The following is a 26,911-nucleotide window of genomic DNA, read 5'->3' on the forward strand; positions in this document are numbered from 1 at the left end:
CCATGCATCTCATTGCATCAAGACAATGAGTCTTATATGCAAGTCACACATGAAAGTGTGCCACTAATCATATTCTTCTCCTATATGCATTACTCATTATCAAGCTTTAATATTGCATTAATCCGATGAGCATTCTTCCCCATGATTATCAATTATTTATCTATACTTCTATATGTATTTGCAAGCATAATTTCCCAAGGCTTAATTTTTGACAACTTATATATTAATATTTCTTTTAAGTTCCTCATCTAGCAGGGGACACAATAAAGGCAACTTATTAACATTATGTTAATTCTCCACTTTAACATTGTCCTATGCCTTCAACATACTAGAGAAATCTCCTGGTAATCATACACCAGATATGATCCCTGTTTGGTCAATTTAGTGTGTTCTAAATTGCTATTTAAAATGTCAATCCGGGGTTCGTAAACTGACGAAGTGAATTGTACTATATGTACTAGACAACCATTTCCTTAGTCTTTTGTCGTTTTTGAGTTTTTTTTAGTTTGTTTTTGGATTTATCTTTCCCTAATGTGTGATGGTGAAAATGAAAGTTAAGTATGGATGGTGATGGTGATTTCTACAGTGATTTCCTAAAACTTAAAAGTGCTCAAAAAGAAAGCTTTAAAACAACTGTAATGAAATCAATTCTTAAGAGGAAGTAAATGTATTAAACAGAGAACTAATGACAATGGCCCAGTATCCTTGCTGCTGAATGAAAAAGAAAGTAAAAACTGAACTTAAAGAAACTCAAACTAAAAGCAAAGAAACTAATTCACACTACTTCAACTCTTCAGATCCTTTACCCTTCAGATCAATCTACCTTGTGGGAAGCAATCATGAACAAGTCAAGCAATATGATATCTAGAAGGCAAGAAATTAAATTGCAGAAAGGAAACTAATAATACTACTTCAACTCTTCTAATCCTTTACCCTTCAGCTCAATCTACCTTGTGGGAAGCAATCATGAATAAGTTTAAGCAATATGATAACTAAATTGCAAGAAATTAAATTGCAGAAAGGAAACTAATCACACTACTTTAACTCTTCTGATCCTTTACCCTTCAGCTCAATCTACCTTGTGGGAAGCAATCATGAATGAGTTTAAGCAATATGATAACTAAATCACACTACAATAAGTAATATTCTGATGTCTTACTAATAGAGTCACTTGAATATAGAAAGAAACCATAAACTGATGAGTAGTATGATGTCCAAGTAACAGAAAAATAAATAACAAAATCACAACTTGAAAAAGAACATTGCTAAAATTAAACTTCAGAAAATGAAAGTTAGCAGGAAGGACAAGATGATCTCATATGTCAATAGTTATCAACAAGATGAAAATTTGCCCGGGCTGCCTAAGAAAACCTGCAGAGAAGAATCGATCAGCTGACAACTATAAAAAACGGAAGTGAGCATGTAAACAGTAGTGAATTTAAAAACATCTAAACAGCATGTTATATACAAACTAATGATTATGAAGACAGAAACATAATGAAATCAAATGACAACTATACAGGGCTTTAGTGCGCACAGGCCCTCTGCCACCTCAGCCAGTCAACGAACAGTCACAAGAACGAGCTCATCAAAGTAGTCTTCTCATGTATTAAAGCAGCAAAAACATATATAAAACAAAGTGCAGTGGAGTGCTAATAGAAACAGTTCCAAAAATTACATCGCAAAAACTTCTTCACAGCGTTCATCAACGCATTATTTATAATGAAAAAGTATTGAAACTAACTAACTGAATCCTGTGCTATTAACTGTGTTACCAAGGACACGTAGATCTCCTCAGCCGAGATCTAGCGTAACTATCATCATGTCTATTAAATCTTCGGAGTGGTAGCGGTTGGATTCAGGTTACGGGGATGATCTCCAGGTGTGCCGGTGTCTTCGTGGGCTGAGGACTGTGCCACGTAAACGTTCACGTGCTCAAAACAGAGACGTGCCACCACTAAATTCCTTGGTTGGCTTTGCGTTTGACCCTTGTTGACCGTGACCTTCTATGGATGATTTGGCTGATTTGAAGGGATACGTTCCATGTACCTGTCACCTGTAGCTTGCCCATGTGGCTCATTTCTTCATAGGACACCTGTAGCATAGCTTTTAACAAAATAGCTGCAGAATCCTGTGTTGGCTGCGGAAACCTGTGCTGGCTACGGAAACTGACAAGTTTCCGCAGCTGCCTGAACAAAAATCTAAACCAAACAACAATCATAAGCATAGTCAGAAAACCATGTAAAAAGCTCTTTTTAGACTATAATGCAATGATTTAACAACTTGGTGGATGAAGTAAGTGGAAAAAGAAGGCTGAGAGGGTGTATTGGAAGGTGCAAGTTTGAGGCTCAACAATCCCTCTAAGCATCATATCATCATTAATCGATAATCAAAGCTTATTTGCTGATGGGTCTATATCATAGTCGTAATAAGGTAAACATCAACTATAGTTATGTTTATATTACATATAACCACATTACATGTGAGACTCCTCAATGTCTCAGATCATCATCACTCTCAATATCAAGGCAACAATATTTTAAATCATGAACAAATTCTAATACCCATATGCAACATAGCATATCATCCATTATTCATGCAATATTTGAATACCATAACCATACTTATTTAAAAAAAAGTCTATCATCATTATGGTATATAGCTTTCACCCGTTCCCAAAGCTTTCAATACCAACTTAGTTTTGAGAGTTGTCAGATACCTTCTTATTTACTCATTAAGCCCAACTTTATCTCTTTCCAAATATCTTAAATTTATTTTCAACCTTCAAGTCAACTCAAGAATAATCATATTCTTATGAAAGCATATTAAAATAATAAAGTAACTCACATATCTCTATGCATGGAACAATATAATTTAGATACACATGCTTATGTGTAGTTTTCTTCCACAGATAACCTTGTGTTATTTAGTTTGGTAGTATTTGCTTAACATAATGATGCATGCTAATTCAAAATAATGCTTTTACACTACTCTCATTTTTTGCTGCTTAACTAAGTCTGCAGACAATTGAAAAGAGAAATGTCCATTTCCTTTGTGGAAACATGACATAGTTATTCACATGTTTTGGTACTCGCACCCATTATAGTTTAAAATACAATACCTACTGTAATGGTTAGGTATTTTTCCTTTCCACAAATCAATAAATCTAGATGGTGTTGACTCATATGATTCTTAATTCTAGAGCTCGTTTTAATAAAGCAGTTTCCCATTTTTTAATTGTTTTCACCCACTGTAAACAAGTATAGCGTGCACATACATGTTTTCGACTATGTTTAAAATCCAACTGTGGTAAAAAAAATACTTACAAGAATTGTAATATAGCTTGTACTTTCAGATTTCATATTTTTTTCTCCTACAATATCACATATATTTAGCGGTATATTTTCCCCTCATCAACGATGATTTCACTGAATGAAACCTCCAAATTCATAAATTAAACATGTAAAGGATTTTCCTGGCAAACAGTTTTTTTTCATTCTAGACCTGCAATCTTCTGGGCTTTATCTAACATCAAAACAACAATGTTCACGAGTAATACCATCAAATTAAACAACACCTCCACCCTAGCCTTCACTTGATCAAAACTCTCTAAATCTTGACCGGGGCTTTATAACTAAACCTCTCATCTCGAAAACCAAGACCCTTGTGGGCTCATTCAAGGCTTCCTAAGAGCTTGCATGATATTGTCCAAGCTCTGTGCATCATTTATTTTACAACCTTTGGAATCGGTCATGAAAAATTTCTCAACAAGAGATCCTTCGTGAAAATTTACATTTTCCTTCGAGATTTGAACCCCCATGGCTCTAAGAAACCTGGTGTTAATCTGAAGCACCATCATTCTATTATTTTCCGTGATAATGAGGATCATGTTTTCATCCAAAGATTCGTTATCGACATTCACAGTTGCAGGTAGATGGAGAGAGGCTTTACGGGTATTCTTCTATGTCTTTGACGGTTTGGAGCTGCAACTCTGCCAAATATGTTCTTCAGAGCCATCAAGGATATAGACAATTTGGTTGATCTCCATAGTTGGAAGGGTTCGAAAGCAATCCATTGAAGCCTTGGCGGCAATCCTTGTACCATTGAATTCAACATTCTATGCAAAGTCCAGAGCCCAAAAGAAAAACACTCTTCTAACTCACATTCCACATCTATTTATTAAGCATGCCATGTGAATTTTTTTTGTGTGAAGAGTATGCAGACACCAAATCTGCCATATCAAATGCTAGAAAAAGAAATGATTTGAGAACATTTTTTAACACACTATCAAACTTATTAAAACACAACAAAATTGATGGAAATAAATAATACTTACCCATGTTGTCTGCGAGTCTTGCTCTCGCACTAAGCAATAGATCGCTCAGTTAAAGGCATTTATTCATTCTGGATCTATCACATGGATAAGATTCAATGTTGTGGTGTTTATGGATAACCTCTATCTAACTAAGAGTGATTATGAGGATAATCATCATCTCCACCTAACGCCTTCAACCTAGCAGATAGTCACCAATAGAAACAATGAGCTATGGCTTTTATACGATCCCTCATGGAAACAATATCATTTGGCTTTGTCACCAACTCACACCTCCAAACTTGTAATAAGGCAACCAAAAGGTAGTGTTTTAAAAAGAATAAACAGAAGTAGTCAAGTTTTTTTGTTGTTACTTACACACTATCCATAAAACATGGTCTATGTCGAACCTCATCGGCGTACATCCAATCCTATAGACAAACACTACCTTTTTTTAACAGTACATGGGGAATAAAACATTCCAACAAGGAGGATGGCCAACACATCCAGCGCCAAGACACAAGAAAGGAGTGTGATTGGAGGAATCACACATAAGTGTGATGTAATTGATCTAATTCACTGGTCCTTCCTCTGACACCAAATTCAAGCCATCATGCTCAGAGCCTTATCCCTCTCTTCGTTTACCATTACGATAGCAGCTCTCCCTAGGAATTCCTTTGCCTCTCTTATCTCTATCGTTAACGACAAATAAATATTCTCACTCTTATGCTGAGTCGGGTTGCTTATCGAATCCACTATCATGTTCCACAATGCCCTAAGTTAATGAAATGAATAGTGCCATGATTTCCTAGCAACAAGATTATTTTTAAGAATGTCAGTCAACTAAGCTAGGCTCAATTTGCATGTTTTGAGAATATAACGAGTCTCAGGGCCGAAATCTCGCATGAATGTAGCTATGTTATCTTTGGCCAACATTCTAATTAACCTTTGGTGTCAAGCTCACATACGCAAGAAAAATTTACAGACACAACGTCTAGCTCTAAGTTATAACATCGTTATCCTTGTACAATGTATTCCTTCATTTATTAATTGAGTTCATTAATCAATACCAAATTAAAAACAAAATTTAGTATTCCAACATGATATGTGATTCAGATACACTGCCATTGGAACCTACTAAGCGCCCATTTCTTCATCAACACATCATAGGCTAACGAACAGATATGCCCACATTATTATTCTTCTATCACCCCACATCCGAGCATGCACACTACACATAGCTTGGTTTTTATTAATGCCCTAACTTAATCCTTATTTTATAAGGATTGTATACTTAAAAAACCCCCAATAATTTAATGAGAAAATATCATGTGGTATATAGAGAATTAACATATATATGTTACTCACCATTCAATAACCTGGTTTATGTTGGAATCCTTCCTTAAGGAATCCTAAATTCCTTTGATGACAACAACTCAATATGATATTCTCATGTTCCAAGTTTCCATATTTAACTTTAGCCTTATGGGTTTTGGGTTATTTTCCTTACACAATTTATAACTAAAACCCAACATCATCTTGAGGCTCATTCATACTTTAGATAGGTGGATTGGTCCATAGGCCTCAGTGTTTTATCCTATGGCTCTAATACCATTTATAATGTACCTCCTGTGCCTATCCTGAACAATTAGATACTCGACTCCATTACTTTAAAATTTTCTTCATTTACTGTGGTTGTCAACGCTATCATTATATAAACACTAATGTTCATACAACTGTACTCATATTGTTATTAATTTTATAACGTCAAAAGTGGAGCTGTGATGTGGATTTTTATGTTCATTGATAAGACTTGTATGTTAGATCAATAATTAAGCATACTTCACAATTGGAGGAAGCATTTAATGTTATCATCCCAACTCTTTGATTCACCCATAAAACATGAATAATTTCTCACGGCATGCAACCTATAAAGTTTTTAGGTTAACCTGCCCAATAATGAGTGAAGGTTTTATCTTAAGTCTATTATGGTTACCTTGGCCATGCATCAGTGTCGCAGTCCTTCAGACATAGTCAAAGTGCTACTCACTCATCCTTTTTTTCCACATGCGTAACTAGCTACTCTAGTCTCCATGGATGTAAACCTTATGACATGCATGGAATAGATGACTTGAACCAATGACTTACATAATTAGATGCATTAATACCTATAATTCTGAATGGACAGATATATCCTACCCATAACTATCTCAACACGAATAAAGATGACTTCATAGAAGTATTCATGAAACATTAACATAAATGAACCACAGTTATCATTATCTAAGTCCTATGGCGCAATTACATAATACTGACATATATATTATGTACAACAAGCCTATAGTATATGCCAATAATTAGATAATACAAATGCATAATGCAGATAGTTGGAAACTTAGACTAGATAGTTTCAAGTGATAGAACCAAAGTATATATCTAAAGTAACTCATGTATCAAATTAACACATAAGCCAAAGTGGGGTAGCATATCAATTACTGCATCAAATTCACATAATATATTCCTGTATTAATTTTAAGCTTAACTACATTAGTAAGCCATAATTTCCACATGCATCCATAAAATTATCTCGTAAAATCCATTAACACAGATAATCTATAAGAGTCACATGAAATTCCTTCGCATTACTCTTTCCCTCCTATACTTTTAACATGACAGAGATTTGTCTCATTCCCATAAGGGAACTAGTTCAACCGTCTATATATATGAACTAAATGATGTAAAATTCTAACAAGTAAGGATTAACATAAGGCATATACCATGCAAGTGAATTTGACTAGAATGGAGGAGAACAACCATAAATCTACTCGTAAGAATCTCATGCAATTCATTCATAAGCTAGATGAATTTATAACAAAGAGGGTGAGCAAGAAACATATTGAATATCCTTCACAATGAATCCAACTAGAAGAGTAAAGAGGGAAATAACATCACATGGAGAGGAGAACACAACCACGCAACTGTGAATCACCTTTGATTCCCCTCGAGCCAAGGTTCTTGCCATGGATCAACTACCTCCAATTGATGTATGCAATGCGTATTTAATAACCTTTTTCATGATATGGTTTTCATTAATGGCATTGCACTTTTATGGATTTTTATCCATTTGCCTTGGCGTTTTTCAAAAAAGTCTGCCTTTATCTCCAACGAGGCTTTTCCTCATAAAAGCTTGCCTTTATCTCTCGCAAAGCTTATATGTTTTTCTTGATGGATATTTGTATCCAATCCATCCAATGGATATTTATCTTCAATCCATCCAACTTATCTATAATCACATCTAGAAGCTTTATCATGAAAGATATATCCTATCGCATTCCCCAATGGGACTTGGGAAAATCTTATCTCTTGGTGTCTCGCTTTTCCAAGTGATCAATTTATTAATTATTTAATAATGTATTTGTTTTTCATCTTACGCATCACACCTAGCTTTCCTCAAGTTAGGTTTATAATAGTCAGATACACAAGGGAGGGGTGTTACAGGAAGCACACCTAACAATGGAAATTCTGAGCATGTATCCTTTTTGTCTAATCTGACACTAGTCTCTGCCTGCAAATATTAGATATGTGACGTGGAAGATAGACCTCCTAGTGAAAATTGTTCATTCTCAAATGGATTTGTTAAATTATTTCCATAAATCTCCCTCTCCTTGGCTAAAGGCCTCCTCGTTTGACTAATTTCCCATATTTTTTTCCTAAATACACAAGTGGTTAACCCTTGAGCATATGACCAGCCTCATGGTAGCTCTAACATCTAAAAGGGGTTCACTCATAGTCGAATTGCTTTTTCTGGAAGTATCTCCTATGTTGAATATTTAAGATTTCAACTAACCATCTCTTATAGTATCCAAATAGACCAAAATCCTCACAAAATGCATCTTTTTAGACTCCGCATATGATGTTTCAAATTCTAGTAGTGATCCCAAATCATCATGAATCCTTCGAAAGGGATCCTTCATCCACAATCACATCAATAACCTAGGAAACCTCACCCATACAAGACCAGGACCCAGTTTTTCCCTATCAGGATAAAAAGGGGAAACCTCATTTTCAGTAGGATAGGTGTCATTTTGATATTCCAATATCTTGGGAGAACCCAACTTGCATCCCCTTCCTTATTTAATTTGAGGGAAAACCACCCCCTTGACAAGGTACAAATCAGTGGAACTGAAGCTAGAGTCTACCCTCATTCCTCTTGAGCTCATTTTTTAGACAAGATGATGAGTAGTTTCCTCCTTAAATGCAGCCGACAAAAAATTTTCTGGCAGTATCCATGATATCACCAATCTTAACTCCTTCTCTTAATACCAATTTCTTATCTATTTCCTTAATTTTTTTTCATTTCACTATCTTCCCTTGCGTCTTCAAAAATATATATTCCTTTATACCTCCATTTAGATACACAAATTGAGAAAGCTCTGGTTGGGTGTATAAATTAGTGGATCCCACCCCAACAGAAAGATTAGAATCCAAAGTAAACCCCGAAGAACTTTCAAAAGGACATTTTCAAGGAGGCACCAAAGAACCACTGCTACACACAAGATTTAAACCTCCACTCACATTACCTACTAACTCAACAACATATTTCCCCCAATGGTTGCCTCACTCATTCCTCAAGGGATGCCCTCTGTAAATAGCTAGAAAGAGCGAGAATCCTCAATTTCTGCCTCTAACAGAACTGACAAATAAACAATAATCTCACATGACCAAAAAATCCCATTAGGGTACAATCGTCTTCAAAATTTAAGGCTTCCAACGTGATCCCCGTGACACTTAACTGCATAGCCTATGAATCCTCCCATCCCTAGAAACCCACACTTGGATTTGCTATAAAAAGCAATGGAAGAATGACCAGCCTCGAAATATTGTTTGACTATGATTGGACTATGATACTATGGGTTTTGAAGAACCTCTTCAAACTGGAGTGAGTAGTATAAACCCCTAGATCCAGTGATCCAGGTGTCGATTCACATTGCATTTTAGGATGTTGATGTGGAGGATCTTTCCACATGGAATCAAATTCATAATTGTTTGTAGAATTATCTACAAGATCAATGTCCATATCAACATACTGATTACCCTCATTATTTAGAATTGCCACCAAAATCTCCAATATATTTGATCACTTATAAGAGATATGTCTTAAACTTTCACTAAACTAAATAGGAAACAATTAGTGTTCGCATATTAGTGAAATAATACATCTAAAACCCCTCACAAGTCGCATTTGAAAATCACCTGAGCTTCTGCACACCCCGACCCTGATTTCACATGCTACCACCAACTCATCCAATTACAGTGATAAACTTCAGACAAAATGAGGTTATTACAACTAGCCCAACCCTTATGGTAGACTCAAACACACTGCACCACAACATAGATCCATCCTTAGCTCCACACAATTGTTCATAATTTTATTAATAAAAAAAAATTTATAATATAAAAAAAATTGAATTTAAAAAAAAAAGATTATATCTAATATCTAACATCAAATGCCTACACATATCCCCTATACTGAGTTGTAGAGCACCTATTGGAACAACATTTTTTTATCATTTATTCCTCTTATTTTCACCTTTATACTTTTATAAGAGTGTGATTTAAAAAATCATCCAATTTCCCTTGTTTCTTATAAGAAATTATTGTAAAATCTCCCAAAAATGATTTCGTGATTACTATGTTTATTTTCTTATCATTTATTCATTTGTTATTTGTATCTTTACACTTTATAAGAGTAAACTTTCAAAAAGTATTGTAGAGGCAATGTTTTAATTAAAAAATCCTTTCCGAATTTTCTCAAAATATTGCCAAAATATCATCAAATTTCCCTTCTTAGACATATTATTTTAAAGGCTCAAAAAATTGATTTTGTTATTACAAACCAAGATCCATCTTAACTTTGAATCTACAAGCCCCAGACGATAAAGTCTCTTGAGATGCAAACCTCTTTTAGACTCAAAAGAGATTTGATCCCTCTAGGCTCTTGGTAGATCTCTAGTTAACATGGATTTAGGCTAGTTTAATTATTACTTATAATTATAATTATTACATCTCCACTATATTGGGATCAAATGTTAACATAAGATTTAAGTGTATTTATGAACCTCAAATATGAAGAAATTTTTTACAAAAGGTGAATTGAGAGGGGGGAAATCTTGGATAAAATGTAATATTCAATATTTACTACCACCCTCACCCAATAAGAAGTGGCTAACAATGGATAATACTAATTAAAATGTAATATTATTACATTTCTACCTAATATTTCACCCAATAAAAAGTGGATGGAGATAGGCAAAAATATTAGATGAAATGTAATAATTACATTTTTGCTAATATTTCTCCATATCTGAACAAATGCCTAGTGCAAATATAACAATTAAAAGTTTTATATTTACAAGCTACATTGATTCAATGTCAGCACTTTCTACAACTAATTATACATGTAAATATAACATCAAACTAAGGTGGATCTAGGCAATTTTAATTTCCCTTCAAAATATGTTATATTTCACATGTATACCATGGGTCAATACCATGGATTCTTAAAACCACTGTTCAATACCATGGGTCGCTTTTAATTTTTTAATTACTTAACTTTTATAAAGTTATTTTTATTTTTGTTATTTTTTTGAGAGAGTTAAAATCTTTGCATTAGGTTATGTTATGTTCAGCATTTGTAGCATACTATGGCTCACATTGATTTTTAAAATAATGTTATTATTATTCTTTAAAGTAACATTACGTACAACATCTCTAATATATACATATATTAACTCGCAAATATATACCATTTTTTTTAATGCAACAATACGACACAAAAATTATGTATAATTTCTTATCATTTATTTATCTATATTTGTATATTTATAATTTTATAAGAATATGATCCAATTGCCCTTTTTTATAATACATATTGTTTTATTAATCTCCACCATTCTTTACCAAATTTAATAGTTCATTACACATCTAATAAAAATATCCAAAACACCTTGGAATTTTTTTCATCAAGGATAATAAGATACATGATCTATATCTATTATGATTATGTATGAATTTTTTATTTCTTAGATTTTTATCATAAAATTTGTACAGTATTATAATTAAAAAAAATTAGTGTATTTTATTTTTAAATAAAAAAAGTTTTAACAATCTTTAAAAAAAATTCATAAACCAATTTCTAACTATGTATATACTTTCTAAGTATATACATTTTAAGGAAATCATTCCAAAACAATTTTCGTAAACCCATACGTATATATGCACATGCCCGGCGAAAGGAACTAAAACTTTACATTTTTAACCCAATAACTTCAAAATCATTTTTATTAACCCATGATGGCCATGCCCATGACCATAGCCTGTCTTTGCGGGTCCACACAAAGGCGGGTTTAGCCGACGCGTAAAACAAAATGTTGTCCGCTTCGATATACTTCTTATATTTAGTCATGACGATTGATCTACTTCTATTTATAACCTAACGCTTCTTCTCCCATTGTCCAGTTCCATTATCATCTGTGACGGAGCGATTGGACTCACGCAAATAATACCTGAAATCATCACTGAATTTGGAAATATGGCCGGACCTTCATCATCTTCTTCAGAGCGTGCCCCCAATTCTCTAGATGAGAAGTTGGTTTCTTTCATTTCATCAGAGGACGGAGCAGCAGAAGTTCTGAGAATAGGAGTTCGACCGAGGACTAGAAAGGCAGAAACATCTTCTTTGGTGGGGCAGATTAATAATCCCCAAAAGCGTAAGGGAAAGGCGTTAAAAATTGGAGATGGTGAGTTTGATGAGGTAAGTGATCTGAAACTTATGACTTCAAAATATTCAGAAAGTAATTTACAAATTAAAAGTTGGACTGAGAGGCAAGAAGTGTCTATGGAATGTGGTTGTTGTTATAGGCCATATGAGATTGAAAGAATGGTACAGTGTGAGGATGGGCATTGGTTTTGTTTTAAATGTGTATGGAAGCAAGTTGAGCAAATCATTTATGGAGTTGTCAAGGCGGATTAGTATTTATCGTGCATGGCTATTGTTGGCTGCAAGGAGCCAATTCATTTGTCAGAGATGAAGAGAGCTCTTCCAAATGATGTTATTGAGAGATATGAACATCGGCAGGCACAACAAGCGGTAGTTGAAGCCAAAATTGAAGGTCTGGTTTATTGCCCATTCTGTAACATCCCATATGAAACGGACAACTGTGCACAAGTTTTGGATTGTCCGAACCCTAGTTGTTTAATTTCTTCCTGTATTCAATGCAAGAAGGTGAGTCACTCACCATTGCGCTGTGAAGAGGTTGAGAAACATTCTGACACTGGTCTTCGTACGGCAGTAGAAGAGAGGATGACGAAAGCTGTGGTAAGAGAATGTAACATTTGCCACACGGAGTTAATCAAGACGTCTGGATGCAATGTCGTGACATGTAAGTGTGGAAACCAAATGTGTTACGTTTGCAGAAAGACAATATCGGACTTGGACTTTTCTCATTTTTGCAGGTGTGTTGAATACAGTGGAGCACCGGGGAAACCTTGTGAAGTATGCAACAGGTGTGATACACGGAGCGAGATCGAAGATAATGAGGCTCTGGATGCTCGGGAGGAAGCATTGAAGGAATTGGTAGAAAGGAAATCTGAGTTGCTTGATGTGGAAATTGGGCCTCCCCTCAAAAGGGTTAAACGACAACATCTCGAAGAGCAGCAGCGGCATAATCTGCAACGTTTGATTCCAGACATAGTTGTACCTCCTCCGCTCCCTCCACTTCATTTCTTCAGATTTGGTGACGGTGATCACCTGCCAAACATGGGTATACCTCCACCAGGCTTCTTCACATTTGATAATGGTGATCAACTTGAAGACATGACTATACATCAACTGTTACCTACCACACAATCGTTCGGACATGATGACGAAAACATGGCCATCCCTCCGCTGCAACCTGCCCTAGAGAACTTAAGAATTGGTAATCAGCTTGCGGACATAGGTCCACTTCGTCCGTTCCCTCCACTTCATCTCTTCAGATTTGGTGATGGTGATCAGCTGACAAACATGGCTATACCTCCACCAGACTTCTTCACATCTGATAATGGTGATCAGCTTGAAAACATGACTATACATCAACTGTTACCTACAACACAATCTTTCCGAGTTGATGACTTCCTCGAAAACATGGCCATCCCTCCGCTGCAACCTGCCCTAGATGACTTCGGAATTGGTAATCAGCTTGCAGACATAGGTGTACTTCCTCCTTTCCCTCCACTTCATTTCTTCAGATTTGGTGATGGTGATCAGCTGGCAAACATGGCTTTAACTCAACCACATCATGACGTTCATCTTGCCAACGTGGATTTACAAGCTGAAGAAGGTTCCAGCCGTGATGAGCAAGTACAATAACTAATTGGTATTCCTTTAGCAATTAGATATAACAAGCTATACACTGATCATTTCTGTTAGCGTGTTTTCACATAGATAATAAAAAAATCAACTTGTCAAACCAATTTTACTTTTACAACTAAACTATTGTTATCGTTACCTCTAATTTAGTATTGGAAAATAATGCAGTAACCGTTTATTTGGCATGATATACGTTATTGTTACGGAGGGATTGATATCTCTCATTTAGTTTTGAAGTAATGCAGTATCCGTTTGTTTGGCATGATATTTCATTTGTAGAGAAAATTCACCCGGCCTTAACTCTGAAAATGGACAACGAATAGCTATTTCATGCTAATTAATAAGATATAATAGAACATATTCTATCCATAATTGCAACAAATAATTGTCGACACATGACTAGTAATTGAGTATTCTTAATTTCGATAATCTAAACACAATATCATGGAAAGAAATTTAAGAGAGACCATGGAGGGTGATAGATATCTAGGGAATGAGATAGTGAAAAAGATGGGGAGAGATAGGAAAGAAGACAAGGTGAGTGGATAAAGAGAAGGAGGGGATAGGAATTTCCTTCCCTTGGAAAATTGTTGGGATAAATTTGTATTTTCATCTCTCACCTATAACCACACAACTTTTCTTTTTATCCTACATGTTTATCTCTATCATGAAAACCATTAACACAGATAATCTATAAGAGTTACATGCAATTCCTTTACATTACTCTTTCCCTTTTATATTTTTAACATGATAGAGATTTTAAGTATGGGGGTTTACGTAGTGCATTATATTAGATATCATTTTTGGGATTCAACTGCGTTAAGTAAGTCATTCATGTATGACCATTGCCATGAGAGTTAGTCGTAACTGACTAATTTCTCATGATTTTTGAATAGTTCACTTAAATTCAAAAAGAGTCAAGGGATCTCTACTTGAAGAGGCACAATACTTGCTAAGGTTTTGCAAATGGGGTAGCAAGCTAAGTGGGCTTGATTGTGGGGAAAACTCCACAGTTAAGCGCGCTTGAGCTAGAGGAGTTCTGGGATGGGTGACCTCCTGGGAAGTCCTGGTTACCGGGTGCAAGCCCCGGAAGTGATGATTGATGCTATGTGTTTCATTTCACTAGTTTCAATCCCACTTCTTCACCCCTGTGAGCATCACCCGATGCAATGAGTGCTAAGTGAACTATTCAAAAATCATGAGAAATTAGTCAGTTACGACTACCTCTCATGGAAATGGTCATACATGAATGACTTACTTAACGCAGTTGAATCCCAAAAATGATATCTAATATGATAGAGATTTGTCTCATTCCAATAAGAGAGGTAATTCAAATGTCTATATATCTTAAATAAATGATTTAAGATCCTAACATGTAACAATTAGCATAAAGCATATACCATGCAAGTTAATCCGACCAGAATGGAGGAGAAAACCAATAAATCTACTTAAAGCATCTCATGCAATTCATTCATAATCTAGCTGAATTTATAATAGAGAGGGTGAGAAACCAACATACAAAACATAATTCGCAATGAATCCAACTGTAATAGTAAAGAGAGAAAGAGCAATCACATGGATAGCGGAGCACCACCACCCAACAATGAATGACCTTTGATTCCCCCAAGCCGAGGTTCTTGGGATGGATCAACTCCCTCCAATTGATTTATGAAATGGGTATTTAATACCCTCTTTCATGATATTGTTTTCATTAGGACCATCCCGTATTTATGGATTGTTATCCATTTTCCAAGGCCTTTTTTGTAAAATCTTGCCTTTATATCCCACGAGGTTTCTCCTCATAAAATCTTGCGTTTATCTTCGTCAAAAGATGTGGATTTCTTTGTTCATTGACAAGGCTTGTATGACATCAATTATTAAGCATACTTCACAATTGGAGAAATGATTTAATGTTATCATCCCAATTATTTGATTCACCCATAAAATGTGAAGGGTTTCTCATGGCATGCAACCTATAAAGTTCTTGGTTTAACCTACCCAATCATTAATGATTTTTTTATCTTAAGTCTATTGTGGCTATCTTGTCCATGCATTAGTATCATAGTCATTTAGACATAGTCAAAGTTCTATTGTCTCATCCTTTTTTCCACACGCATAACTACGTTAGACTAGATAGTTTCAAGTTCATGTATGAAACTAACACATAAGCCAAAGTGGGGAAGCTTATATATTACTGCATCAAATTCACATAATATATTCCGTCACTAATTTTAACTTGGACTAAATCAATAAGCTATAATTTCCACATGCATCCATAAAACAATCTCATGAAAGCCATTAACACAGATAATCTATAACAGTCACATGCAATTCCTTTGCTTCCCTCTTATATTTTTAACATGATAGAGATTTGTCTCATTCAAATAAGAGAGGTATTTCAACAATCTATATATCTTAACTAAAAGATTTAACATCCTAACACCTAACAGGTAGCATAAAGCATATACCATGCAAGTGAATTTGACGAGAATGGAGGAGAACACCAATAAATCTACTCAAAGCATGCCATGCAATTCATTCATAATCTAGCTGAATTTATAATAGAGAGGGTGAGAAATCAACATACAAAACATCCTTCGCAACGAATCCAACTAGAAGAGTAAAGAGAGAAAGAGCATCACTTGGATAGCGGAGCACCACCACCCAACAATGAATCACCTTTGATTCCCCCGAGCCGAGGTTCTTAGCATGGATCAACTACCTCCAATTGATTTATGCAATGGGTATTTAATACCCTCTTTCATGATATCATTTCCATCTAGCTTATCTAGAATCACATTTGGAAACTTTATGATGAAGTATTGATCCTATCCCATTCCTCAATGGGATTTGGCAAGAATCACATCTCTTGGTTTGTCTCTTTTCCATGTGACCAATTTATTAATTATTTAATGGTATATTTTATTTTTCATTTTACCCATCATGCCTAGCTTTCCTCAACTTAGGTTTACGATAGTTTGGCACATAAGGGAAGGTTGTTACATACTCCCCCCTTAAATTTTACATCATCGTCGATGTATTACTGCATCCTCGTTCACAGGTAGTTGTCCTATGAATCCACAACTTCTATGGCATTATAGTATGATGCAAATCTCTAGATATCTATATCGCTTAGAAGTGTTCTTAGCACATCTCCATCCATTACTACCTATATCATTGGTTTCAACCAATTTTCTACGAATTTTTAGATGTAGAACGCAACTCTATTTACCACAATTAATATCATAATTTGATAAACAACACTACTAAGTAGCTATTGCCCGTCATTGATTTTAGTTAAAAAAATACATATGCCTCCCCTACATACCTTTGTGTTCCTAGCGAACACTATCTTCCTGCCGTTCCTCTGCATACAACGAACCATCTAAAATATTTTCCAAATCTCTATATAAAATAGAGATATCTTGTTAGCTCAAATATCACCATTATAAACATATATACTCATCAGAATCATAACCACATGTACGCCAAACTGAAAATAAACCAACGTTACGTATCCTTGCCTCTTATGTGTAACCTCGAGGTCGGTTGCCATGCCAGACACCCAACTACTATCTTGATGCATACATGCAAATTTGTCTTTCTTCTAGATATATTATCTCTAGCGAGAATTCTAATCACCCTTCGACGTGAGGCTCAACATACGAAGGAAAGATTTACATACACAACGATTAGTTCTAAATTATAACATTGTTATCCTTTTATGTTGTATTCCTTCATTTGTCAATTGAGTTAATTAATCAATTCACGCATTAACAACAAAATTTAGTATTCCAACATGATGTATGATTTAAATATGTTGTCATTCGAACCCGCCGAGTGTCCATTTTATTCATTGACACATCATAGGATAATTAACGGATATGCCCATATTATAATTATTTCTTCACCCCATATCCCAGCATGCACACTATACACAACTCGGTTTTTATTAAAGAGATAACTTAACCCTTATTCTATAACGGATGTATACCTAAAGAATCCCATTAATTTAAGGAGATAATATCATGTGGTTTAGAGCGAATTAACATATACATGTTATTGACGTTTGAATGACCATGTTAATATTGGAATCATTCCTTAAGGAATACTAACTTCCTTTTATGACAAGAACTCAATATGATACTCTCGTGTTCCAAGTTTCCATATTTAACTTCACCCTTAATGGATTTTGGGTTATTTTCCTTACACAATTTATAACTAAAACCCAAAATCATCTTGGAGCTCATTCATACTTTGGGTAGATCTATTGGTCCATAGGCCTCAATATAACTACGACACCAAGGGTACTTTTAAGACATTTTTTTAAGACAAAAGAAATCTTTTGTCTCAAAAATTCATTTTTTATTTTAGTCATTTTACATTAAAATTTAATATGAATTGAATTGTCTTGAATATAAACTTTAAGACAAAGAGAGCTTAAGAAAAAAATATTTTAAGACAAAAATAGTTTGAAACAAAAATATTTTAAGACAACTTTTTATTGAAGACAAAAATAGTTTAAGACAAAAATAGTTTGAGACAAAATTCTTTTAAGACAACATTATATTTCAGACAAAAACAGTTGAAGATAAAATTATTTTAAGACAACTTTAATTTAGGACAAAAACATTTTGAGACAAAAATATTTTCAGACAACTTTATATTTAAGACAATGCCCACTTAAGACGAAACCCATTTAAGACAATTAACAATTAAGACAAAAGCATATCAATTTAAGAATTGACTATGAGGATACCTTTGCTCCTGTAGCAAGGTATAGATCATCTATTATATCGATTATTTCGCTAGCTATGCAAGTGGGGTGGAAGATTGACCAAATGGATGTAAAACAACATTTCTCAATAAGGTTATTGAGGAGGAGGTGTACATTGAGCAACCTGAAGATTTTGAGACATTTGAATGAGAGTCTCATCTGTGTAGACTCAAGCGAGCGATGTATGGTTTCAAACAAGCAGCTTGTACTTCGTACACCAGGATCGATAGTTATATCATCGATTTGGGCTTCACCAATATTGAAGTGGATGCAAACCTCAATCACGTCTTGGTAGAAGGTAAATTTCTTATTATTGTCTTAAATATTGTTGATTTGATTCTAACTAATGGTGAGAAGCTAATTAGATCTCGCAAGGAGGACCTTCCAAGGTTATTTTAAATGTAGGACGTGGGTCTCATGAAGTACTTCCTCTGCTTGGAAGTATGGGAAGACTACAGAGAATTTTTTGTCTCTCAAGGCAAGTATGCAAATGAGATACTATGGAGATTATGCATGGATAGATGTAAACCCACAAAGATACCTCTAGAAAACCACTGGAGGAAGGAGGATGTCACTTCAAGTGAAGAAGTGAATGCTACCATTTATCAAAAACTAGTGGTATGACTCATATATCTTGTGAACACATGACCATATATGTCCTATGTAGTAAACTAGCTAAGCCAAGTTATAGTTAGGCCAACCAAATTATTTTGGAAGGTATTTAAGCATGTTTTACGGTACCTTAGAGGCATTACCCGGTTTGGACTATGGTATAGATAGGTAGAGGGAGTGAAGTTGTTTGGCTTCATAGATGCAGATTGGGTGCCAATTCCACATCAGACTGAAAGAGTACATTAGGTGGATTTTTCATTGTTGGGTTTGCAATTGTTTCTCGGTACAACATGAAGCAAAAATATTTTTCACTAAGCTCCGTAGAAGTAGAATACATAGCAACAAGTCAAGCAACATGTGAGGCGATATGGAGGAGTAAGATGCTTGTTGGACTATTTGGTCAGATGATGGATCCAACTGTGATCTATTGTGATAACCAGAATTGCATCAAACACTCTAAGAATTTTGTATTTCATGATTGATCCAAGCATATAGATATCTAGTATTAGCATTTACATGACTGTGTGCAAATATGGATAATGTGGCTAAACTGCATTCCAATAGAGGAACAAGATGGTGGAATTTTGAAAAAAACTTTGTCAAGAGGGAAGTTTGAGTTCCAAAGGTGTAGGATAAGGGTGGTTGATAATCCCTTTATTGTTGAGAGGGAGTGCTGAATAATGGAGAAAGAAATTCTCAATTTGATTTTGCCTTGATAAAATTGATAAAATTTGAATTTCGACATCAATAGGCAACTTGGATGAAGTTAACTTGTGTGACATAGCTTGTCACCTAGTTTAATCATTAAATTATAGTGGGAGGAGATAGAGTTTAGTTAAGAATGTGGGATTGCTAATTTTTAGCAACCAAGGTCAATTATCTCAAGTTGTTTTCAGTTAAACTAGTTCCAAATATTTGAGGATCTAGTGGAAAGTCAGTTGCGCAGTGGGACTTCAGTGGCGAGACACATGTGGATGATCACTGCAAAGTGAGTTCTGAATTGATGAATCCAACAATGGACCTTGTTGATAATGGCGAAGGTTCGAATAAATAATTGAATAACATGTGTGATTTAGTTGGTATGATTGTAGTTGATGATGACCTGCTTGCATAAGATTTCGAGGCATTTAAGTTTGAGAATATATTCGAAACATGATATTATTGGTATTAACTGCGCATTATTTGGAGACATCATTTGTATTGTAGGGGTTTGTACCTTTCCAAATTTGGATGTGGTTGGTGATGTGAATAATACTCAACTTCTAGTAAATATTCATACTAACTCTAACAAGCCTATGAATGTTTTTTTACAAAGGGATACCCCTCTCGACTCAACTCATTGGATTCTCTGTTTGTTCATGCTATTTGTTGTTCTCAACCTTCCTTCTCTAAGGGTTTGATACTATTTTCTTCATTATTTTACATGGCCCAAAGAAAGAAGAATAATGGAGCTTGTATCCACAACTTTTCCATTTCCCTAAGTTACAAATAAAAAGAGTCCAATTCTATAGCCAATAGACTAATAGCTTCTTGATACACCTTTGGTGAGTTATGCATAGCTCTCACCTATCACCATAGCTCAATGAAGTGGAATCTAATAGCTCTAGTGGGAAAGAGTTCAATTTTATGCTCAAGACACTAGTAGAAATGTAGTTGAGAAGGAAACGATCTTCATTCACGATTTCGATTTTTATTGCAATAAATAAGAAGAATCTTGGTGTTGGAGGAAGAGATAAAGGATCTCTACCAAAAACATAATATCATCGCTCTCCTGGTGCCATTAATTTTTGTTAACTCATTCAAATGTAGGTAATTTGTAAGGATTCGTTAATGTATATGAAATTTTCTCTATTTCCAATAGAATAATGGGTTCATCTTAGTATTAATATATAAAATAAGGTTCATTAATATGTATGGTTCAATTTCGTTTGATGATCCTATTTTTCCAAAGGATATCTTTTTTTTTTATATTTTCTTTGGTTTAAGATACGGTGATACCTTTAAATATGAGGTAATTTTGGGTAAAATTAGAAGTGAAACAACAAGTTGGGGTTTGAATTTCCTTTGTAGTAGTAGGCTACTTGAATTCTCCATCGATATTTTTTGTGGTGGCCCAACATAGAATAATATTTGGATGGAAAGGTTTGTTATGGGTGGTATGTTTTTTAGCCTTTCAACTCATTATATTCTTTGTTTGTTCATGGTATTTGTTTTTCTCAATTTTCCTTTTCCAAGGGGTTGATAATATTCACTTTATTCATTTTTCATGGCCCAGTAAAAGAAGAAGAATGCAACTTCTGTCCACAACTTTTCCATTTCTCTGAGTTACAAATAAAATCTTCTAATTCTATAGCCAAGAGACTAATATCCTCTTGATACACCTTTAGTGAACTATGCATGAAGACCTTCGATGAGGGTATAACTAGAATCTAGGTTTTTGAACTCGAGAGTTGGTTCTTACACACATTTAAAATCTACCCACTTTCCCATTTGATCATTGTTTTCATACTGATGTTTTATATTCTAGATCATTTGATTAAAATTTGTAAGTCTATGTAAATGTATTCATGATTTGGCAGGCATATTTTGATGTAAATGAAGCTTCTATATCTTCAAGAAAGACCTTTCCTAGAGTGGACAATAAGGTGATGCAAAAAACTATATGTTGACAAATTCTTTGTTCCTAGTGTCTGGCATATTATCTTCAATTTGTTGGTTATATCATTATTTCCACTTCTTGCATCTTAAATTAATTTGTTCACATTTTATGCTCATGTTACTTAGGCTATATTGATCTCATTTTTTTTGTTTTTCTTGAGATATCCTAGTGAATTTCTGTCACCATCTTCTAATCAATGGTTGCAAATATCATCCTATAAACTCTAGAAAAATAGGAAGGTGATCCAATACACCCCCCATACCAAGGGCCTCTTTAATCAAGAAATGATCCATTCTACACTCAACCATAGGCTTTCCTATAATCGAGTTATGCCAATTTGGGCTAACTCTTGGTATTTACTCATATACAAAATTATGAGCTTCAAGTAAATAAGAGAAGTAATGATGGCATCAATATGAGCATGATTTTCCCATGTCTCAAAAACACCCAAATTAAAATTTAGATAACCACCTAAAATAAAATTATCCACCCTGATAAAGGCACAACCCATTAACATGCTCTAGAGAGAAACCCTCTCCTCACATGTACAATAAACATTTACCACTCAGAATTCAAATCTTGCCTCTTCAGAAAAAAATCAACTATAATGACATCATCACCACCCCATAAATTTCAAAATTTAACAATCTCAAAATTTATTCCCAAGGATAACCCCCTCTGATCTACCTCGAGCATCAATTTCTAAAAATCCCATCAATGAAGCAAGCCTTCCAAAAACCTAACAATGTCTTCACTCGATCCAAGTGTTTCCTATACAAATATTGTGTCTAATTCATCTGAGAGGACAAATTGTTTAATAGCTAGTTTTTTATAGGGACTAGCGAACCCTTTATAATTAAATGATAGCCACTTCATAAGGTTATAGATATAGGGGTATATATTTCTCTAAGAACCCCATCCAAAGAAATTTGGTTTCGAGGAGCAAGATACTAACTAACTTGTATAATAACCTTCCACACATGGGACTAATGACCACTCAGAATTTTACGAATCTTCGAAGGAGAGATATTTCAAAGCCCTCCCAAAACATCAAGAATATTTGAAACCTTACTAATGGATTTTTCAAGGATTGGAAATGTATCTAGCCACCCTATCTAAACAGGAGGACTCATTGTTTGAAGAAGGAATGAGAGGGGAGGGAGCCAAAAAACGTAAAAATTTATAACAAATAGGACAAGATACAACAACCATGATATTATTTGATCATTGTTCATACACTAATAAAATTTGAAAAGATGAATACATATCCAAAGGAAATGTAGATTCAATGAGGTGTGATATATAGGAGTGGGGAAGTCTAACATACCTCCTAAGGCTATCATGAACAATTAACTACTAGGCTCCATTAATTTAAAATTTTCTTCTTTTATTGTTGAGAATTAACTGTTGTCAACATTATCGTTATATAAACACTATTGTTCACACAACTATACTCGTATTCTTATCAATTTCATAATGTCAAAAGTGGATCCGTGATGTGGATTTTTTTTTTCATTGACAATGCTTGTATGTCACATAAATTATTAAGAATACTTCACAATTGGAGAAATGATTTAATGTTATCATCCCAAATATTTGATTCACCCACAAAACATGAAGGGTTTCTCACAACCTGCAACCTATAAAGTTCTTGGTTTAACCTACTCAATCATTAATGATTTTTTTTTTATCTTAAGTCTATTGTGGCTATCTTTTCGATGCATCAGTATCAGAGTCTTTTAGACATAGTCAAAGTGCTACTGACTCATCCTTTTCTTCCACATGCATAACTAGCTAGTCTAGTCTCCATGGATGTAAACTGTATGACATGCCTGACATAAATGACTTGAACCATTGAATTACATAATTATATGCATTAATATCTCCTACAGTTCTACATGCACAAATATCTCTTGCCCATAACTATCTCTACATGAATAAAGATGAGTTCATCGAAGTATTAATGAAACGTTAACATAGATGCACCACAGATATCATCGTCCAAGCCCTATGGCATACTGAGAGAATACTCACATATATCTTATGTACAACAAGACCACAGTAGATCCCAATCATTCCATAATGCAAATGCATAGCATAGATAATTGGAACCTTGGACTAGATATTTTCAAGTGTTAGAACCAAAATATATATGTAAAGTAGCTCATGTATCATATTAACAAATAAGCCAAAGTGGGGCAGCATATCCATTACTGTATCAAATTCACATAATATATTCTTCTATTAATTTTAAGTTGAACTACATTAGTAAGCCATAATTGCCACATGCTTTCACAAAATAATGTCGTAAAATCCATTAACATAGATAATTTATAACAATCACATGCAATTCCTTTGCATTACTCTTTCCCTCCTATACTTTGAACATGATGTAGATTTGTCTCATTCCAATAAGAGAGGTATTTAAACTGTCTATATATATCTGAACTAAATTATTTAACATTCTAACAAGTAAGGATCAACATAAATCATATACCATCCAAGTGAAACTAATCAGAATGGAGGAGAACAACAATAAATCTACTCATAATAATCTCATGCAATTCATTAATAAGCTAGAAAAATTTATAAAAAATAGAGTGAGAAGGAAACATACAGAATATCCTTCACAATGAATCCAACTAGAACAGTAAAGGGAGAAAGAACATCACTTGGGGAGCAGAGCACCACCACCCAACCATGAATCACCTCTGATCCTCCCTGGGCTAAGGTTCATCCCATGGACCTCCTGCCTCCGGTTGATGTATGCAATGGTTATTTAATACCCTCTTTCCCGATATGGTTTCCATTAACCACATCTTTCTTTTATGGATTTTTATCCATTTTCCTTGGCCTTTTTCAGAAAATATTGCCTTTATCTTCGTTGAGGCTTTTCCTCATTAAAGTGTTCCTTTATCTCCCGTAAACCTTTTATGTTTTTCTTGATGGATAATTATCTCCAATCCATCCAACTTATCTAGAATCACATCTAGAAGCTTTTTCATGAAATATCTATCCTATCCCATTCCTCAATGGGATTTGGCAAGAATATCATCTCTTGGTGTCTCTCTTTTCCAAGTGATCAATTTATTCATTATTCAATAATGTATTTTCTTTTCATTTTACCCATCACACCTAGCTGTGCTCATCTTAGTTTTTACAATAGTCTCATACACAAGGGAGGGGTGTTAGAGGAAGCGTACCTAACAATGGCAATTCTGAGCATGTATCCTTCTTATATGATTGGACACTAGTCTCCCTCCGAGAGTATTTAATATGTGCCATGGAAGTTGGTCCTCCTAGTGCAAATTTCCCATTATTGTGTGGATTTGTTTAATTATTCCCATAACTTACCCTCTGCTTGGTTGAAAGCCTTGTCATGTGACCAATTTCCCATTATTTTTTCTTGGATACACAAGCGATTAACCCTTGAGCATTTGCCAAACCTCATGGTAGCTCGAGCATCTAAAAGGGGCCCCCTCATAGTCCAATTATTGATTTTGGACATATTGCCTATGGTGAATATTTAAGATTTCCATTAACCATCTATTATAGTATTTAAATGGCCCAAAATCCTTACAAAATTCATCTTTCTAGACTCCTCATATGATATTTCAAAGTCTAAGAATGATCCTAAATCATCCCCAATCCTTCGAAAGGGATATTTCATCCACAATCACAACAATAACCTAGGTAACCTCACCCATACAGGCCGAGCAACCATTTTTTCCCTATCAACATAAAAAAGTGGAAACCTCCTTTTTCAGTAGGATAGGTGCCATTTGGACTTTCCAATATATGCAGAGAACCCAACTTGCATCCCCTTGTTTAATTTTACGGAAAACCACCCCCTCGACAAAGTACAAATCAGTCGAACTGAGGCTCGAGTCTATCCTCATTCCTCTTGTGCTCATTTTTTTAGAAAAGATGATGAGTAGTTTCCTCCTCGAATGTGCCCCCCAAACACTTTTCTTGTGGTATCCATGATATCATCAAACTTAACTCCTTCCCCTAATACTAATTTCCTATATATTTCCTTAAATTTTGTGCATTTCAATATCTTCCCTTGCCTCTTCAGCAATATATATTCCTTTATACCTCCATTTAGAATCTCAAAATGAGAAATCTCTAGATGGGTGTATAAATTAGAGGAGCCCACCCCAACAGAAAGATTTGAATCCAAAGTAAACCCTGAAGAACTTTCAAAAGGACAATTCTAAGGAGAAGAAGAACCACCGTTGCACACAGGATTTAAATGTCCATTCACATTACCTACTATCTGGACTGCATATTTCCCACCAATGGTTCCCTCACTCATTCATTAAGGGTGCCCTGTGTAAACTTCTAGAAAGAGCGAGAATCCTAAAATGCTACCCCTAATAGAATTGAAAAATAACCAATAATCTCACATGACCTAAAAGTCCCATTAGGGTTTATACAATCATCTAAAAAATTTAAGGCTTCCAACGTGATTTCCATGACACTTAGCTGTGTAGCCTGTGAATCCTCCCATCCTTAGGAACACAAGCTCAAATTTGATATAAAAAAACGAAGCAAGAAGGACCATCCTCAAAATATGGTTTGACTACGATGGGACTATGATACTGTGGGTTTTGAGCAACCTCTTCCAAAATGGAGTGAGTAGTGTAAACCCCCAGATCTAGTGATCGAGGTGTTGATTCACAACTCATTTTGGCATGTTGATGTGGAGGATCTTTCCAGATGGACACAAATTCATAACTGTTTGTAGAATAATCTACAAGATCAATGTCGATATCAGCATATTGACTAAACTCATTCATTGGAACCGATGCAAAAACCTCCAATATCGTTGATCACTCAGAAAATATATGTCTTAACCTTCCACTAAACTAAAGAGGCAACTATTATTGTTGGCATATTAGTGAAATAATACATTTGAAACACCTCAAAAGTCACATTTGAAAATCACCTAAACCTTTGTGCACCCCGACCGTTATCTAACCTACTACTACCAACTCATCCAGTTTCTAGTGATAGACTTCAGACAAAACATGGCTATTACAACTGGCGCAACCCTTATGGTACCCTAAGACATACTGCACCACACAATAGATCCATCCCTAACTCCCCATAATTGTTCATAATTTTATTAATAAAAGT

This window comes from Pinus tabuliformis, chromosome Q (assembly GCF_031772625.1).
Source record: "Pinus tabuliformis cultivar Carrire ecotype Pingquan chromosome Q, CPIR1, whole genome shotgun sequence".
NCBI classification, from domain to species: domain Eukaryota; kingdom Viridiplantae; phylum Streptophyta; class Pinopsida; order Pinales; family Pinaceae; genus Pinus; species Pinus tabuliformis.